The sequence below is a fragment of the Ailuropoda melanoleuca genome, chromosome 14 (assembly GCF_002007445.2).
Source record: "Ailuropoda melanoleuca isolate Jingjing chromosome 14, ASM200744v2, whole genome shotgun sequence".
NCBI lineage: Eukaryota > Metazoa > Chordata > Mammalia > Carnivora > Ursidae > Ailuropoda > Ailuropoda melanoleuca.
In genome coordinates, this window is record NC_048231.1 from 61,512,868 (window position 1) to 61,530,342 (window position 17,475).

Here is a 17,475-nt window from a genome sequence, read left to right on the forward strand (position 1 = left end):
AAGGTGCAGGTGATGTTGTATGGAGGAACATTGCTCTTGCTCTCTTGACTAAAGAGAGGAACCAGACTGGAGAACATGCAGGAAGGTGATAGGACAGGGAAGAATGGGCAGGAACCTCTAGAAAGGTAGACACCTCCATTTCTTCTTTGCATGCGTAAACAATCACATGAGCCTCAGAGGTCCGAAGAAGCAAGCAGTAGGATGTCCCGTTGCTTCGCTTTTGCCTGGCTGTCTCCCAGCTGGAATCATGCTCCCTGTAGCCAGGCCAGGTCTCCATCTGTGCTCTTGTTATGTCCCACAGGGTCAACATCAAGGACGGGGGTGACACGGACACCCCCACCCTCCACTAAGGGGTACTACTACTGCCATCTCTGGGTCTAGGCATTCCCAGACTGGTTTTGGCTCAGAAAACAGACCAAACAAGGGCAGTTGAGTGGTTGTTGTTGTTGTTGTTTTCAGTTTGAAAGTAGTCATTTATTAAATGACAAAATTACAAAAAATAATCGTGGTAGGTACCTTAGTTCATCCTTCTAATAATCCTATTGATCGGGTCTTCCCTGTGGCCAGCATCTCCACCTTCTACAAAATGGGTGGCCTTTTTCTTCATTCCCCCTCATGGAGAAGATAATTTGAAGGGCCATAAGAAGGTGTTTGCTTCTTTAGAACATTTTCCAACAGCACAGATCTCATGAATTAGATCCTCCAAGCAGATGATGTTTACAAAGAGATCGAGCAAATCAACGTGTTCTCTCTCAGGGCAGTTCACTTCTTGTTGATTTGCCACAACCATGCTTATAGATCGATTCATTCACCAACTTCAGGTTTGGGTCACCCCCATGCTAAATATGGCTGCACAATCCTTAGCATGTTAGCTGAAGGCTCTTGGAGCTTCACAAAGGTGCCACTGAGGATCTGGCAAAGGTGAAGAAGCCACAACACCTTTTGAGCCTTTGGGCTCACACCACGGCTACCTCTGATGCTGATGACAGATGCCAGTGTGGGTTCCGCAGGTACACAGAAGCCGCCAGCTTTTCTTGCCATCCTCACCTTTCGTAATGCTTAGCTTTTCCTAGATAAGCTTCCTCCCTGCCTTTCCTTTTTTTTTTAAAGATGTATTTATTTATTTATTTATTTATTTATTTATTTATTTATTTATTTATTTGATAGAGAGAGAGAGAGCCAGTGAGAGAGGGAACACAACCAGGGGGAGTGGGAGAGGAAGAAGCAGGCTTCCAGCGGAGGAGCCTGATGTGGGGCTCGATCCCAGAATGCCAGCATCACGCCCTGAGCCGAAGGCAGACGCTTAATGACTGAGCCACCCAGGCGCCCCCCTCCCTGACTTTCGAAGCATCTTTTGGGCAAACATCTTCCTCAGATGCTTGATCTTCAACTCTGCGAAATTCCTTTGCTTTCTCTTAAAGGTTTCTGGCACAGCAGGAACCTTCTTTTTCTTCCCTTCTGTACCCTCCTTGGTTGCAGCTGGAAAAGAGGGAGAGCAGTTGAGTTTTAAGCTCCACTTTTTGTTTTCATTTACTGCATTATCCCTATTGCCACAGTCCTTGCCTGAATCCAAGGGCAACTTATTAAGTACCAGGTCCTTTCCTGACTTTTGTTGGAACCATGGATCTTCAACACACGGTCAATAGAATCTAATATGGCGGGATCCAAATGTCAGGGGCCAGTGTGTGACTGAAGTTGAGGTGGTAGTAGTGAGGGACAGGACTGTTCTGTCCAGCAGTCTGCTGGTGGAAGAGCAAGACAAGGTGATGGGGTAGGGGAGGGGTTTGCAGGGAGGTTTGTTAGAACAAGGGAGGAATCATGCATATATTTTCAGTTTGAGAGATGGTGAAGAGGGAGAATAAAAATGCATGAGACAAAGGGGGAATGAACCACAAGAGACTGTGGACTCTGGGAAACAAACTGAGGGCTTCAGAGGGGAGGGGGTGGGGGGATGGGATAGGCCAGTGATGGGTATTAAGGAGGGCAGTTATTGCATGGTGCACTGGGTGTTATATGCAAGTAATGAATCATGGAACTTTACATCAGAAACTAGGGATGTACTGTATGGTGACTAACATAACATAATAAAAAATTATTATAAAAAAAATGCACGAGACAGAAGGGGAACTACTTTTTAGCCAAGCGCCAAAGGTGGGTAGAAAGGAAAGCAATCAGCTGCAAAGGGAGAGGAGGAATTCCTGAAGATGAGGGCTGGGGGCAGAAAAGGGCACCATTATGGATACACTTCAGATGTGGAGACGGTGGCCCTAGGCTCTGCTTGACGATGTGCTCTCTTTGTGCGTTAGAAGACTCTTCCCTGAGAGGTGGCTGGGAACCTGAGGGATGTGACCAAGAAGTGGGGAAAGGGAAAGGAGGCCACAGGGGGACAGGAGTGGAGGGCTGCTGGCGGGGCTGAGCTCAGATGGATTTGCACCCTTTATCTGTGTTTTAGTATCATTTCCAAAGCCGTGCGCCGTGGCTTGGCTTCCAGTCATGCAGCGGGGACCCCTGCTCTATACCACGGGAGGTTTGCATGAAAATTGGAGAGAAAGCAGACTATAGAGAATTCCGCCCAATATACATGGGATGGGGGGAAAAAAAGACCAAACGAGATTGTCAAAAAGTTTTCAAAGAACTTTCCAAAAAAACTTTTTCTCTGATTTACTTCAAACAGCATGGAAAATAATAATATGGCGTTCAAGTTCCATTGTCTCTGTTGGGGGTGATGCTTGAAGAAAAAGAAAGTGTGTGCTGTTGTTAGTCATATTTTAATTGGTCACAATGTGAGGCAAAAGTTTAAAACTAAATGCTGGAAATATCTCCCCTCTGGAACATTCAATTAAAATCTGTGGGGGGAAAAGCTTCAAAATGACAGCCAGAGAATAACAACAACAACAGCAAAAGTCCCCGTTAACCTGGATTTGAGGGAGGCTGATGACTTGAAATGAGTCAAGTGTGTGTGTGTGTGTGTGTGTGTGTGTGTTTGGGGGGGTGTCGGTGGGGAGCTGCAGTGGTTATCTGGCCACTTCTAGCGAAGACTCAGCCTAGCCTGGGTGTTTAGCAGTATGAGCCCTGCAAGTCTGTTTTGATCTGAGTGAAAGTGTGATGTGGACAGAATTCATCTTTGTCACCTGAAGTCCTTCTTTCCAGGCTCTTTCTTACCCTTCGAAGTTCCTGCTTCCAACCCTTGGGAATAGCCGGTATCTTCTCCCATGCCTTCACTCAGACAGGATTTGAAATGCATTCACACTAAGGTAAAAATAACTGAAGATAGAAAAGATCAGTTACTTATCCCAGGAGTATTAGCACTTTAATAAGGCAGGTCTTAGGTAAAATAAATGTTACTGAACTCCGAAATAGCATCACACGGAGAGGAGCCTATTCCGCTTATTTATAAAAGGCATTTTGAGACCATCCCACACTCCCACCAGCAAGAAGCCTATGTGGGATAGCTTATAGAATTGCTTGAGTCCTAGAGGGAACTTAGACATTTTAACATACTGTATTGATTAAGATGATGTCAAAATCACCATCCTAAGAACTGGAGGTTATTATAGACAAAACGATCTACAAACTCTTGAGCATTTAACATTCCACTTGACAATTTCTTTTTGTCCTCAAAGGAGAAAATTCGTGCCTTACAGGTGGCGTTCAGGTGTTCATGCATGTATGAGCACATGCCCGTCTGCGCCCCACATCGCCGTGCAGCACACATTCACCCCGAAGTCCCACATGCTTGTGAACTCGCTCAGTCCTCAGAGCCACCCCCTGAAGAAGGTACTATTATCTCAACATTACCAAAAAAATGGAGCCCAGACATAGAGAACTTGAACGAGTTGCCCGAACACATGCAGCGTGCCGGTGGTGGTGCTGGGATTTGAACCCCTGGATCCATCATGGGTATGGTATCTGGGCTCTCAGCACTCTGCAAGCCGGCTTTGAAACACTTGAGATGAACTTCACAGAGGAGTTGTTTTGGAACAGGTGCTGCAGGATGAGAATTCCAGGTTGGAATGGGGAAGGTAGGGTCTGGTCAGTCTGCCACGTATGGGACGCGGTGTAGTAAAGTTGGGGGGGTGCAGTAGCTCAGCAAGGTGGGCGGCATCGGCTGGACATGGAGGGAGATCATGCGTCCCCGTTAGCCCCTGGCGGTCTGGGTTTTCATCTGTTTCCCCAGCATAATTGCAAACGGCACTTGCTTTTCTTCTCAAGAGAATCTGGGTTTGGCTGGTGCTACGTGGTGCCCTTACCCGTGGGGGCTTGTTCCTGTAGAACCTTAAGTGGTCCGCTCCAGAGGTTGCATTTTATTCTGTGGAGTGGAAAAACAGGTTTGAGGCCCAGGACTGCGTGGGGGAAAGGACAGGAGTGGCAGAATGGAGACCTGTCCTTACAGTACTAAAGGATCGACTTTGTAGGAGTGTTGAGAAAATGAAGTTAAGTGGGTCGAGAACAGCACGGTATGCATCAAATGCTCAGTACATACTAGCCGTCTTAGCCCTCTTTTCCCTCCTTTTTCTCTGTCCTCTTTCTCCCCTGCCTCCTCATTCCGGCCTCCTCCATTCCTCCTCCTCCTCCTTTTCCTTCTTCTCCTGGTCATTACTGGGAGCTACAACCTGCCCCACTTTCCCCTCTGCAAACCCTCTCCCCAATCTTCTCCTGCCTGGCCTCCCTCCTTCGTCAGTCAGCAGGATCTGTGGGCTTTCAGCTGGGCAGGTCCAGGGTAAGGCTGAGAAATAGGATCCAAGGAGCACCTTGAGGTAGTCGGGAGGTGGGGAGGCAACGTGACGTATGAAGATTTCCCTAGGCCCTGATTTTTGAATTTTAAGAGTTCAGCACGCTCAGAGGAAGGCTGTTACATTGGCTGCTTATTCAACCTCATCCTGGCAGTAGGAGGAAAAAAAAAAAACCCAGCAACCACTGAAAGCCCACATTTTAATGCTCACAGCTGGGAATCTGGTCAGGGTCATGTTACCAATATAAACAGCACAAAGCCGGCAGTCTAATACTAATATCTAATAGATCGAGTATCACACATCAGCATCACGCATCAAACACAGCCGGCTTTTGAAGCAGATATCAAATAATGTTTCCACTCTTGATTATGTTCCCTTTGTTCTAGGGCAGTAAAAAAAGAAATGAGTGAAGAGTCCCTGGTCACATTATTTCGGGAGTTGGTAACAGCAGGCCAAACAGTGAGTAAGGGAAGGGCTGGAAAAATGTTATTATGTATTAAGCACCATCCCTGCACCAGGGACGTGGTCTAACCTTACATTAACGCTGCCAACAGGCTTGTGAGCAGGGATTATTATACCCATTTTATAGGTGGGGAAGCCGTGCCCAGAGATGACAAGAGTTGACAGTCATACCAACAGTGAGTACTAGAGCTGGGATCCAAATACAAACGCTTCATAAGGACAGCCCGGTGTGTTTTGCAAGGAATGATACTCTAGTGACATCAAAATATGCATCCAGAGATAATTTCATAGTTTTGCAATCCTGATGTTGGAGCTGCTTATGGCTTATCTCCAGTTGTTAGGAGGGATACAGGCACCATGAATGAAAAATGTTGAGAGCGGAGCCCTGTAGCCAGGCACGTGTGGCTAAGGTGGAAAACCTGGCAGAAGTGAGATCCTAAGCACATCGAATAAGCGAGTGATGAGAATATAATGCAGACTGATAAGGACTGCGGAGAAAAATAAAACAGAAAAAGGTTGGGGAGTTTGGAGAGAAGCTTGATTTTATTTGAAATTAATTAATAGTAGAAATATTAAGTGAATGTCTGGTGTCCCACAGGCTTCTTGCAGGCATGGAACCTCATAGACGCTGCAGAGTAAAGTGGGTTTGAATTCTGCTTCTACTGGCAAGCTGTCTGACCTTGGGCAATGTGTACAAGCCTTTGTTTCCTTGGCTCTTACAGGGAAAGAACAGTATCCAGCCCATAGGGTTGTTGTTGGGGTTCGGTGAGTTACTGCACATCGGTCCTGAGAGTGCCGGGTGTATGCGGTCTACCTCCATTGAGTGCATGCCCTCATTACCATTTTTACCATTCGGCTTGTCCAGCTTCCTGCAGCGACTTTAGTGGCCCACCCGCAGCTCTGGTTGTTATTCTCTCATGGCTTTAGAAGTGGATGTCCTCTCGCCTTGTCATTTATCCACATTTGGAATTCAGTTGAACTTGACTTTGACGCAGAGTCTTCTCTTCCTATGGTTGGGTTGCTCCCGCACTGTGTGCCATGATTATTTCAAACCTTCTCTTTCAGCCATCATACCCCTCGCTCTGCTCTTAGGGCACACCTGCGCACATAGACACACACTCCACAAACACGACATACACCAAACATAACTATGTCTTCACTTCTGAGAAACCATAAGGAATCAGAAAGGAGCTCCCTCAAGTTCTTGCCAGTAGACCTAGAACCCCCCCACCAAGTCTGTCCATCTCCCTTCTTTGCTCCCTGTGAAGTCAAGGGAAATGTGCCTCCTGCCGAGGACCGTCCCCCACTGCACTCAGAGTCCCAGCTCCTCTTACTTCTGACAAACCTTATACTACCACTTCTCTGATTTTCTTTCCAAGATTATTCCTACATACAAGTTCCAATTTAAACATCTCCACCATTCATCTTTGTCTTCTTGTTTTCCAATAAACACCTCAGCATCCATGTTGATGCTTGACCTCTCCAATCTCACTCCCATCTCAACACTTGACCCAACTGCCCTCCCAAAGTCACCAGTGACTTGCATTTTGCTAATTTCAATGTATACCTTTTCGTAGCAACCAACCTGCTTGACCACCCTTTCCTTCCAGAAAAATATGCTTTCCTTCATGCTGGTTTCCTGATCTTCTTCTCTTTCTCTGGTTGCTTCTCAGTCCCCTTTGCCAGTGAGTCTTCTCCCTCAGGAAATTTTAAATTTTTTAAATCTGCCCACTTTTCTCTGCCTCTGCAACTACTACCCCAGTCCAAAGCATTGATTTCTTCCACCTTAACTGTTCAATAGGCTTTTGAATATTCTTGGCAGGACCTCTCTTTAGATGCCTGCACTGCAGTGACCACCTTCATACCTGAACTCCTTTACTGGCCTCCCTGTTTGCCTAGAATAAAATACTGTCATAGTAATGATCCTTATCATGGCCCAGAAAACTCTGCATGTTCTCCATGGCCTCCCTCTCCAGTTTTGTCTTATAGTCCTTTGTCCCTGACTTTCTGCTACTGATACATTGGTTTTCCCTTTGTCCCTCAAGTAATCATGGTTTTTGTTTGTTTGTTTGTTTCCAGCATCAAGACCTTTGGGTGAGCTCATCCCTTGGTCTGAAAGCTCCTGCCCCATTCTTTGCTGAACTCTTGCTTATCCCTAGGAAAGTTTCCTGGAATGTCAGAGAACTACGTCAAGTCTTTCTGTTACAGACTTTCCTGATACTTTACTTCTCCTTCATAATAGTTATTATAATTGACTGTTAGTGTTGTTTGGGGTCTAACCTCTATCTCTGCTGCTCGTTTTGTAAGTCCATGAAGACATAGCCAAGCGTCTCTATTTCACCATGGTGCTCCTGGCATCTAGAACAGTAAGTGGACCATGTGGAATAAATGAACGAGAGGAAAAACCAACTTCAGTTTTCAAAACCATTATTCCCAAGGTAGACCTGCCAAGCTGTTGTACATAATATCCATGTACTTCTAAGGGTTAAACTCGCAGCTCCTGCCTTCCCTAACCCCTTCATCATCTCGACTCCCTTTTTCCATTGAGTTCAGGACTCTATCTGGATATCTACCATCACTACCACTTCTTTAAGCCCTGTTTTGAATATTTCTTTCCTAAACCCTCTCTGGTTCTCATCTTCTCCATTTCAGCTATTGGTGTCACCATTTCCTTCACTTCTTTCAAGTCAAAATGAGGAAGCTTTAAAAAGAGCATTTAGAATTCTTCTTTTTAAAGAAGATTTTATTTATTTTGAGAGAAGAGAGAGAAAGAGAGAGTGCGTGAGAGAGTGGAGGGAGGGACAGAGGCAGAGGGAGAGAGAGAATCTCAAGCAGACTCCCACTGAGGGCAGAGCCCAACAGGGGGCCCATTCTCAAGACCCTGAGATCATGACCTGAGCCAAAATCAAGAACTGGACGCTCAACAGACTAAGCCATGTAGGCACCCCCAGAGTTCTTTTCTTTTAATTATGATAAAAGTATATGTTCACAGTAGAAATTTGGAAAATATATTTATAGGAAAAACAAGAAAATGAAAATCAACTGTTTGTCTAGCCAGCAAATTGCAACTATTTTGGTATATACTATTTCCAGCTTTTTCTATGCATATGCATACATTATTTTTAAAGTGTGGCTGGGTTCTGCCTTCCTTTTAAAATTAACATTTTTATTATGGGAATTTTCAAAACAGAACTATACAATGAATACTTATTAACATTTTGTCATTTTTGTTTTATCTAATTGTCTTTCCTTTTGAGTAAAGCAAATTCCCTATAATACTTCTGCATGTATCTCCAGTATTAAAAGTTTTTTAAAACCATAACTAAACTGTCATTATCATACCTGACAAAATTAACAATAAATTCTCAATTTCATCTAATTAGACCATATTTAGTTTTCTCTGATTGTCTCAAAAATATCTTTTTATGGTTAGCTTGACTTAGAATCCAGAATCTACAAATTATTTATATACACAGATTTTAAAAATTGGGAACATATTATGCAAGCTGCGTGTAGTCTGCTTTTTAAACTTAAGGATATGTTATGCACATTTTCCCAGGTATTAATGATTTTTCTTCACTGATTTTAATGTCTATATAATATTCCATACTTTTTATACCCAATATCTTATTATTGGACGTTTAGATTATTTTCAATTATGAGTAAGTCTTTGATGTATATACATGACACATGACTGATAAGAAATAGAGAAAACCTAGGCTCAAGGTATATAAAAATATTCATAATATTTTTGATATTGCCAAATTGTTCTCCAGAAAGGATATACCATTTACCGTCCCATAAACAGTGTATTCCTTGCAGATACTGGTATTATAGTTGAATGATTATCATTATTTTTACCCAAATCAATAGGCAAAAATAATATTTTGGGTTTTTTAAAAATTTTGCATACCTTAGTGTGGTTAAATATGGCTTCGCATATTCAATAGACTTTCAGATTTCTGTGGAAATATTCCTATTTATATTCTTTGTCCATTTTTCTAATTTGTTCGATTTCACTACTGATTTGTGAGGCTTTCTTTTCCTTTTTATTTTCGTTGGCAAATTTTACCAAGATTATGCTATGAATGTTGCAAGTATTGTGTTTTTGGAGTTTGTCGTGTGCCCTTTTAGACTTATGTTTTATTTTGCCCGGTCATACATATCCTTAACCAATCCTAATTTATAATTTCCCAATGTGTCAATTCCTCTTTCAACTCACAACTCTGTGACTCTGACCGAACTTATCAACAGCTCTTCCCTCTGACTGATTTTCAAAATCATTCTTTCTTCTAATTCATTGTGGAGGCTGCTGTCTAATGAATATTTCTATAGCCACTTCTCCATCCATGACTTGACAAATGGCTCTTTGTTGCATAGCAGATGAAACCTAAATTCCTCAGCCCAGTATTTAGTAACATCCACAGTTTAACTTAGACTCCTTTTCTAAATTTATTTCCAATTCGTTTTGCACAGGAGCCATCCATGGCAGCCTGAAAGATGTCCTCACTCTTCCTATCAGACAACTCTTTTACCATGTTCTTGCTCGCCCTCCTTTCAAAGCTCACTGCGGTCCAAACCTCTCCATCTTCAAGGTCCATCCTCCAGTCTGATATACTCTGTGAAGTCTGCGGGGAGTTGCCTCAGCCCAGAGATCTCTTCCTCCTCCCTTCGCAAATACTTACCATTAGCTCCATGTTTTTTTTAGCATCTTCTAGTAGTTCAACTATTTAATTTTGGTTTTCTAAAAAAAAAAAAGTGTGATTCCTTCTATGAGAGCAGGTGCTGTGTCATCTTGTTTTGATTCTTCTGTGGTTCATGTGCACGACCCAGGTGTGGACACCAAATTCATGATGACTTGACTCTACATGCGAGAATGGCATTCCTTACCTGCCAAGGGCAGAACGGGGACTTTGAAATCATTTTCCCTTGTAGTGATAAAAATAGTCACAGAACATGTATGATCTTTAACCCCGCCTTCCTTTTGACTCGTTTCACACATGTAAACCATGAGTGATTGAAGTACATCTTCAGTGAGAGAGGAATAGAATTTTCATTTATACTCAAAGCTAACAGACTCACTGAAAGGAATTTAGTGATCTCAGTGGATGGACCTGTTGTATGGAAAGACAACCAACCGATGGGGAGTATCCCTATCTTAGGGGAGGGGAAAATATGAAATTCAATCTGTTGCTTTAAAAAGCTGAACAATAAACTCAAGATGATGTTCACAGAAGCTGTATTTCCATTGTTAGGGGGAAAAAAAACAAGACAGATGAACTCAACCCTCATGTTAAACACACAGGTAAAAAAGAGAATCCATTTGTTTATGCTCACGTTGGAGGAGAACATTGAAAGTCAAGGGTGTATGTCCAGGGGTTTTGCAAAGAGGTGCCTCCCGGGGACCATGACAATCAATGTTGCCCATAGAAAGTCACTGTCTTTGCTACAGTGAAGGACAAATCGTCTCCCACTGGTCTGCTTTTCAAGATTCCATGATGAACTCTACTCCTGGAAATGTCTGAATCAAAACATTTTATCTTGTATCTTAACTCTAAATACAGACTTCTAAAAGTATGAGATAATTGCCCTGGCTGTATGGCAGGTTTTCCGAGAAATTATTTGGATGACAGATTTTATCAGAGTGCATGCTGTTTTGTTTACTGATGTATCCTCATACTTTAATAAGTGCCTGGCAGATAGTAGGTGCCCAATAAATATTTTTTGAGTCTAACTGAGTTACACATATGTATGCTAATGGAAAGAAAGCAAAAGCAAAAGCATGTGCTTACTCCCTGTGCTATCATGGTCCAAATAATGACCTACTGATAATACGATAGTTTTCCACTCACAAAGTTCTTTCACCACCCATCCGCTCATTCAGTGGGTATTTATTGGGCTCTGATTATGTATCAGGCACTGTCTGCATCTGTTTACAATCTAGGAAAAATCGGCAAATAAACAGACCACTGCCAAACATATGTCAGATACAGTGGTAACCAAAGGGGGCTTAAGAAGGACAGGCACGCCAGTCACAGAGGTTTGGGGATGGTTTCCCCCAAGGGGTGGTGCAAGCTGAGACTGGGGGAGAGGCCCCACTCAAGGGACTGCGGCAGAGGGACAAGGAAAGAGATAGGCCTGCTCTAGGGCCTGTCTATAAAATCCTCAGCCTGCTCCTCCTCAAGCATCTGCCCCCGACGGCTCTCCGCTGGTGGGGGGATGGGGCTGGTCCGCCAGGGGGTAAGTGGATCCCAGATAAACGGTCGACACCCTTGCTGATGTGGTGTTCCCATCCCTGGGCGGGGGAGGCTTTGAGGGAGCACCTGATGAGTATCTTTCCTTGAGTAACTAGTCTGTCACCACCTCCCCATCGGGGGCTTGCCAAAAGCCCAGTCCAACAGCTATGGCCCTCAGGACTCTGCTGCATGCTGGTGAGCATGCTTCTGTCCCTGCCCCAGCACCGCGGGGTCACCCTGCTGCTGTCACTTCTTCAAATATATCATTTTCTCCCTGCCCCAGTCTCCTAAGTGCAAGCAGGCCAGTGTCACTAGCATGACTCCCATCCTTTACTCTATTTCTGGAAGGATGGAGTTCTTTCCTGGGCTCCCCTCCTCTCCGGGGCCAGTTGAAGCTCTCTAGTTCCCTCTTGTCTCAGCTTGTATCTGGAGGATCGGCTCTCTGAGTACTGCATGTGGGCCCTGATTCACTGCCTATGGATTCAAGAATGTATTTCAATGAAGGCCATTATTGAGTGAGTACTGACTATGTACCAGGAATTTTGCAATCATGATCTCTAGTGCTATGGACAACCCTGCAAATTAATTACCAGTATTAGGTGAGAAAACTGAGACCTAAAGCAGTTTAATAATATGCCCAGGGTCGTTGTAAGGTCTAGACTTAGGATTCAAATTCTGGTGCATCTCTCTTCAAAGCTATGGTCTTTCTAGAATGTCATGTGACTACCCACCCACCCCATCATACTCCTAATGCCTTATTTCCCAGGCAATCCTCCAATGGAAACTTTCACTTTCTATACCATCCGTCTTCCTGTAGTGGCAGGAAGGAGGTTTCTGTCTCCAGATTGTCTGATACAGACCCTGACGCACAGTACCTACCCCCCCAGGACACTGGGGCACACTCTCTCATGGTCAGCCTCTCCTCCCACCACTTAACTCTTAGAAACAGTGGCAGATTATAGCTTTGTAATGCCTTTAAATCCTTGGGTTTATTATTAAATGGTTGTGATATACTAGGTACTAGGAATGCAAAGAGATAAACTTCATCCTCAAATCCAGTAAGAGAGCCAGATTCAAGGTCAAATAATGGCAATATAATATCAAAAATGCAACAGTTGGATTATGTATAAGGGACAGTGGTAAGAGAGAGGGAGTCCGGGAGAATTCACTAGGAAGATGATGCTTAGGTGGACCATGAGGTATGAGTAGGAGTTTGGTGGGCACCTAAGGGAGGGACAGGACATCGGAGACAGAGGGAGTTAGAGTCACTCTTGGGGTCCTATCCTGGCTTAGCCAACATCACTGGCACATGCAGGGATAAGACATTTGGCCCCTCTAGGTCTCAGTCCCCCCTTTACAGGGAAGACATGTTGTGGAAGCTACCCACAGACCTTCAATAAAAAAAATCCTTTCTGGAGGAAAGTGTGGTGCTACAGCAGAAAAACCTGGGAGAGTGTTCTTGCTTCCTCAGATGAACAAGCATGAAACTCCTTGTCTTTGCAGTGGGCAGGGCATTCGCCCTTTCAAGCCTCTGGGAGTCCATTCAGTAAATGAACTGTGTGCATGGCAGTGGGATTGAGTCACAGCTGACCATTGCCATTGGTTCTGAGCTTGTCCTAGGGACACAGGGGCACCCAGGCCACCCAGCAGCCAGCTAGGAGAAAAAGGGAAAGTTGTCTTTCCCTCTCTTCCTCTGTTACAGGGATTCTGTGAATGCTGAATGTGGGAAATGTAGCCAGGCAAAAGGCAGCATAATGTAATGTTTTTAAATAACATTTTTGTATCTAATTACAAAAGTAACACATAGCCATTGTAGGAAAGGTTGAAAAGTAGCAGGGAAGAAAAGAGTACTTCTCAGTTCTTTACTAAGAACTAGTTATGTCACTATTCTGTCCTTCATGCCTGTGTCTTAAAACTAGACAGAGAGTAACAGTGTGCTCCCCATACTCTTTGAGCCTATCTTTTTCACTGACTAGTATGATGAAACACATCCTTAGCGCTCATCTGGTGTATTATTTTTAATGGCTTCATAATATTCTCTATATTAAATGGCTTCTTCATGATTTATTTAAGCAGCCTGCTATCACTGAGCATGGAGATTATTTCTGAATTTTTCCCAACCATAAACAACACTGTGATGAACATCTTGTGGTTAAGTCTTTGTGCACATGAATGATTACTCTGGTCCTGTCTTCTGTGAGGTGGTGTGGACAGCAGCTTTGTTTAAGGAGTTGCTTCCCCAGTTGCCTGGCCAAGCCGAGATCTCATGGTGGGATGGTACCATCAGAGGAAGAGAGGGTCCTCGGCAATTGTTCATGCCACCAGGCTTCTGCTCAGTGCTTTGGAAAACTAGAAAGAGACCCTCACCCAGGCTGCATCTTTGGTCTAAAATCTACTGCGGGTAGATTCTGGACTTGGCTCTTGAGGGACAGAGCAAAGCACAGTCCTCGGGATGTGAACACTAGATAGAGAGAGGGCCTCGAACGTGCCATGTGGAGATGGATTCTCGGCACGCCAGCTCAGCTAGGTGACCTCCTAGGTCCTTTTCATCTGGAATTCTGGTGATGAGTGGAGCTCTACAATGAGTAGAGCGTGACCAGACTCAGAACACAAACATTTAACAACGAAAGCAGCCTCTGTGGAGTCACAGGCACGTCCTCCTTCTCTACAGCCTGAAACCCACCTCTGTTCTCCCTGAGGTTTGGGGTGGGCTGCCTCCCTTCCTTGGTCTCCTTGGCTGTGGGAAGCTCTGTCTTCCCACAGTAACTACAGAAGCACATGCTAGAGCCCGCTCAGCCCAAGGGATAGGGCTTCCTCCTGGAGTCCTTCTTCCAGATCGCAAACGAGGGCATGACGCCGCACCCGGCCACCACCACCCTTTATTAACTGGTGTCCCATATAACCAGGGCACTTGGGACAGGTTCCCAGTCTTCCTGCTTCTCTTTGGAGGTTTGATGATGGGGTCCTCAGGTTTTTTGGGGGGGGTTGTTTGTATTCACTTGGAATGTAAACATTTGGCCCCGTAGGCACACAAATGAGGGTTTCTACAGGCCTGGCCTGCATTTGGCCAACCCTCATTCAATGCACATTCATTATTAGAATGGGCTACATTCACCTGCCTATCGCTAAAATCTTTGCAGGCAAGAATCCTTATCTAACTTGTTTACAGCTATATCCTCAGGCATGCAGTATGCCCTCAATAAATATTTATTCACTGAATGAACGAAGTACCCACGATGGCAAGGTACTGTGCTAAATGCCAGGGAAGCAACATGATACCATGGAAAGGCCATTGGATTTGCACTCATTCGGTTCTGGGTTCCAATCTACCATCTGGCCTCCATTTCCTCTTCTGAAAAATGGGACTCACGATGCCCACCTCTTGTGGAGGTTGCAATGATTAAATCTGTCTGTCAAATGCCTAGCTAGGCACCAAGACACAGCAGGTCCTGAGCAAGTCCTTATCACGCTTCTCCTTCTGTGTGTTCTGGACGGTGCATCTCCCTGAGGACTGAGGCAGGCTGGGAAGATGCTGGAGAAGGGAGGGCTGGCTGCTTTCTGTTCTGCTGTCGCTCCCTTGTACCTGGTGGAGGAAACTGGCTGTGCCTATACCAAGTCATCAATCTCCTTTCCGGCCCCACACCTGGAACTGGGAACTGGAAAGCATCCACTCCAGCAGCAGCTGGTTCCTCTCACAGCTACAGCCCAGACACACAGAGAATTTCGAAAAGAGAGGAGAAGGAGATTTTTGTCCCTCTCCACGAAAAAAAGAGTGAAGCCTCACTTTTATTATGTACGTTGGCTCATTGGCTTGGCAACTGACATCGTCCTTTTATAGCGTCGCTTTGCATAAGACTGCATGATTCCAACTTACGGTACACCAGCGCTGGGTTATATTTAAAAGTCAAAGATGGAAGATGCCCATTGTCCACAGCAGAGAAGAAGGAGAAGCAACGGCATGAATCATGATTCTTTGTACACTTACATTCCCCAAACTAATTGCTTATATGCTTAAATAAAAGGCTCCACGTTGAGTACCAGTCATTAGCAAATGCAAGCTGATTACATTTCAGAAGAATGTCTGAACTTCCCAAGCCTTACATTTTACACCAGAAACCGAAGATGAAATATTTTCATGTGGTAACACTTTTGATAGAGGCAAAATAATTTAAACAAATAATTAGCCTTGAGAATAAAAGTGTACACAAAAGCACAATTAATGAATTTACTAATTGTTCTTCCCTGCTGTGGACATTGCTCAAAGTTGAATTTTAAGCTATTATATAAATATAAACTACTGTACCAAGCCACAAAACCAGATGACTCACCATTAGTCATTAATGTTGCCTTAAAAACAAACTTGAGCTCTCAGAGAGAAAATGCGTTCACCTAGGCAGACATTATTTTGAAAATAAAGCAAGTCTTAGATGATAAACTGTTCTTTGAGTCTTTGGGAAACACACACACACACACACACACACACACACACACACACACACAGGAGATTTGTGGGTTTTAATGCCCTATATAAATATCAGACAGGCAACATTTACCTTATTTGAAACTCTCCATTAGCTGAACAGGAATGAATTTGGTCCGTCCTGCCCACGTGGTCAAATGAGTCCGCGGTCCTTCCCTATCACACTCCTTCGCGAAGTGGAATCAAAATGTGAGCTAAGGTGCCTTTTGTGTTTGATATTCTCCATATGTGATTGGAGAGAGCTTCATCCTCTTCCCCATCTTTCTGCTTTTCAAATTCATCTTGTCCTCTTCCTGTAATTCCCAGAGAAATGGTGTTTTCTAGATTTGCCTAGAAGGCTGCAAGCTCTAGAAATTGTAAAACAGAAACTGTTGTCATGTTTTTCCAGCCTGGGAATGAAAGTGGGAGAAAGGAACAGAGGGATATGTGCAGGTTAGATGCACTCTTGGCAGAACTCGTGTCGTTTCCTTAACCAGAACAACAAGAAATATCTTTGTAACCCTTAGGTAGTTGTTTTTAAATATGGTCCCAAAGATTGTTATTTCTAATTTTTAAAAAAATTTTTTTAAAGATTTTATTTATTTATTCGACAGAGATAGAGACAGCCAGCGAGATAGGGAACACAAGCAGGGGGGAGTGGGAGAGGAAGAAGCAGGCTCACAGCAGAATAGCCTGATGGGGCTCGATCCCACAACGCCGGGATCACGCCCTGAGCCGAAGGCAGGCGCTTAACCGCTGTGCCACCCAGGTGCCCTGTTATTTCTAATTTTTATATTTTATGTTAAATAATAGGACAGCACTCACCCATAAACAAGGAGCTTTAAGGTAAACCTACATGTATAAAGAATTGATCATTTATATCTCCGACTTTGAAGTCTTAAGGGACTGCATATGGCTTGACATCAATTCATAAAGTGGAACATTCAGACACCCATCCTTGGTGGGGTTTTCTTTCTTCTCATCGACACTCTATAATGTGATTGATTGATCTATAATATTATGGTCTGATCTCAATAGGGACAACTGCAAATAATAAGAAGCCCGAGGATTCTGGAAGGGCTCCCAGTGATGGGATATTCTAGGGATAAGAAAAGAAGGTGAATGGTTTGACAATGGGGCTTGGAGGTTAAAACTTCTTCGGAAACTGCTTTATGATATTCTACTGGGTGGGAGGGGTCAGGCTGTGGAGAAGCAGGGAATGGGAGGTGGAGGAGGGGTGGTGACAACAGCACCTCTTCTCCAGCCGGAGCAAATGTCCACAATGTCCAATGTGTCCTGTTTCTAGGGCAGTGACCTGGCTCTATGGTGTGGCTAGGGCAGGGAGGGGGGCAGTGTGGTGATGTCATCTCAGGGGCTGCATGCAGGGTCCTCTCTCCCTAACGACATTAGGTTTATATTGTAAAACTCTGTCCACCTCCCCTCCCCATCCCACTCTCTACTGAGAGCTGAGGGGAGGAGACTGCAGGGAAAGAGGAGCCCCCAAGAGGGGGCATCTTGCCACTCAGGTGGTCTCTACTGGTGCTAGCGTCGATGAGGCCATGATCTCTTTAATTTTGTCCAGACT

The 17,475-nt window shown here is 44.3% G+C and overlaps 1 pseudogene; it reads right to left on the reverse strand.

The window, feature by feature from the left end:
• Nucleotides 1–517: 517 nt before the first annotated feature.
• The window catches only part of LOC100464217, a 35,374-nt pseudogene continuing 18,416 nt past the window's right edge, over nt 518–17,475 (reverse strand).